This window comes from Poecilia latipinna, unplaced genomic scaffold, assembly GCF_001443285.1.
Source record: "Poecilia latipinna isolate Pla-1442-1.1 unplaced genomic scaffold, P_latipinna-1.0 Scaffold440, whole genome shotgun sequence".
In the NCBI taxonomy this organism is placed as follows: Eukaryota; Metazoa; Chordata; class Actinopteri; order Cyprinodontiformes; family Poeciliidae; genus Poecilia; species Poecilia latipinna.
Window position 1 is genome coordinate 227549 of NW_015113056.1, and position 2875 is coordinate 230423.

The 2875-nt window shown below is 36.0% G+C and overlaps 1 protein-coding gene across 2 annotated transcripts in view; it reads right to left on the bottom strand.

Moving 5' to 3' along the window:
• LOC106951100 (uncharacterized) overlaps positions 1 to 893 on the bottom strand; it is a 34164-nt gene extending 33271 nt beyond the window's left edge. For both annotated transcript variants that reach the window (XM_015038407.1, XM_015038408.1), the window contains exon 1: positions 715 to 893. The gene's annotated coding sequence lies outside the window, so the exon portion shown is untranslated. The remainder of the gene's footprint in view (positions 1 to 714) is intronic.
• Between the last annotated feature and the right edge of the window lie 1982 nt (positions 894 to 2875).

Consider the following 2875-nt stretch of genomic DNA (forward strand, 5'->3'; position numbering starts at 1 on the left):
GCTGTAGATGATCCTATCACGTTTTCAGACAAATAGTTAAAATGATTCAAAGGTTAACGCGTGTCTGCAATTCTGAGAAATATAAAACTAAAAGACAAAATAGTTTTTCAACAAAGAATGTAATAATTTAAAATAATGCAGATTTGATTATAGTCTAAATCAATTACAGCTACCAAACGTATTGCAGTAATTTAAAGCTAATTTTTACCCAATAAGGTCAGAAAATAACAAAAACTACCCATTTTTATTTTTTAAGTCCTAATTTTATTTTATTTTTTAAGCTAATGGACAACAAACTGTATTAATTTTGGTATTTCCTGTTTCCTTTACATTAAAGGCTCATATTTTAATGTATGGATTCATTTTAATGGATATTATGAAAGAATCATGTAGAGTTAGTATCTTGAAGAAGAAATGTGGAGAAAAAAATCCACATTTCTTTCTGTCCAGAAAACGTAAAGTCTGTTGGTTTGACGGTTTCAGCTGCAAAACGGATCCAGTAAATGGAAAAAAAACATGTTTTTGGTTTCCTGTCTCTGGTCTCCTGTGAAACCAGGAAATATGTTTTACTGCTAAGGAATTAAAATAGTAAGTTTTCTAGCTGCAGTCAGACCAAATAAAAGATGGAAAGAAAATGTATTTTCTTTAAAACAACACACTTTCTGTGGAGACAGGACAAAGAACAGAAATGTAGCAGCATAAACCCAAACTGACCTGTTTCACTGATGAGAGGGACGTTAAAATTAGACAGCAAACTTCTCCACATCCACCTTCCAGAATAATCAAGTGAATTTTGCTGCAGAGCCCCACCCAGCAGCTCCTCCGAGCTTGAAGGATGTAGTGAAAAACAGGAAGCAGATAAGTGGCGCTAACGCCGCCCTAATCAGTTAGAAGAAAATAAAACTACTGCAGTTTGAACAATGATACACTTTATTTTATAATTTCACCACTGGGTCAGGACAGGAAGTGTGTTCAAATCTGCAGGGGGGGACACACATGAAACTGGAGGATATCCTGCAGATCTTCAGAGAGTAAGCAGGAAACAGAACAAACAGACAAATATGCTATAAAACCTAAACATCATATTTAACTGGAAACTAAATGTAAAATGCTTTAATGTTAATGAAATACACCAAGTTGTGTGTTTTATCATTTTACATTTTGTTTTTCAGGGAGTGTCTTTCTTCAGTCTGCTGCTGGAGAACATACTGAGTTTTGCTACTTTCTCCTACTACTCTCCAGGGATGCATAATCTGCAGTTCAGATTAAATGCATGCTGTATCTCTGTTGTTTCCCTCCTGACCTAACATTTCTGTTCGGCTGTGACCCGCACTGCCGCCCATGCTGCTCTTTATGAACAGATCACTGTGGGGACGTTTAAAGCTTTGACAACAGAAGACATGAAATCCTGCTTTCACACTGAAAACAGACCGACTCTTGGATTATGGTAGAAAAACTCCCCCTTAAACATTAACTACTGAAATACTTCGGAAGTCAGAAAATACAACATTAACCTCTGAACTGCCCATGGACTCATTGTCTGGCATGTAAGCGTTTTGGTTGTGACAGTTTAAAGATGGAACATGAAAGAACAAATTGTGTCACCAGCAGTGATTCACACTGTGCTGCTCTCAACCTTTTGAAGAGATGAAGTAAAAAAGTTTATTATTTTTATCCAAAATCTCACGGCTATTGGCTTAACCAAGAAATAAGGCAACAGCTTACTGGCTATTTCTTGGTTAAAATAGCCAGTAAGTTTTAAATGACTCATAACACCGTCTTTACAGGCAGCGGCTTTACAGCTGCCTGTAAAGACGGTGTTATGAGTCATTTAAAACTCTCATAACACTATGAGTGTTATGAGAGTTTTAAATGACTCTCATAACACTATGAGTGTTATGAGACTTTTAAATGACTCATAGCGCCGTCTTTACAGGCAGCGGCTGTAAAGACGGCAGCTTTGCTTTCTGAAGGGATGTGGATTCATTTTGTGGAGGAAAGCAAAGTTTAGGAATTAATTGTGTCCAGATGGGTTTCAATAAACTGACAATGAGGAAAAGGAAGTTAATAGAACAAAATGTAATAAGAATGAAAGAATAAGTTAAAAATTTAGTTTAATACATGCAGTTTTATTGATAGTGCTTAAAAATGTTAGCATGGGCAAGCTGTATATCTAAAGTTTACAGAGTCAAATAGCTTGAGAAATTTAAGTTGCAATGACATATTTGTTATGATAAATATGTTATATAACATATTTCTGAAGAAAATTATAAATATGACTTCTAGCTCTAATGGGTTAGAGAGGAACATTAGCTCTAGCCACCCATCAAAATGGGAAGGACAAGAACACATATTTAATAGATGTATTTTGGTCTTTTAAGACTCAAAATGGCTACAGAAAAAAAAATCTTTTAAGCAGGACTGTGTGTTTTGGTCAGATGAGACTAAAATGCTATGTTTTCTCAGTGGAAAACATTTCAGGTGAATTTGGGTAAACGTTCGGAAAAGCACCTCATACTGCTAAGCACGGTGGAGGATTTGTGGTTCTGCGGGCCTGTTTCTCTTACAAAGTCCCTGTAAAGCCAGTCTGATTTTTTTAAATACCTGGAAATGTAAAGAACAATCACAGCTCATGCTATGACTAACAATTGGGGAATGGCAAATGTACTGCATGTATGGGAAAATAACGAAACACAAAATAAGCTTAAATCATTTTTAAACCCAGTGAGGTGAGCGTGAGAGAGGAGGCAGATCTCTGGATGAACTAATCAGATTGTAAATGAGGAAGTGATGAAAACCACTCTCTCTTCAGCATCAGCATTGTGAAATGTTGCAGAACTTAAAATTGTATGCAGTTGTTGCCCACTCGAACAAA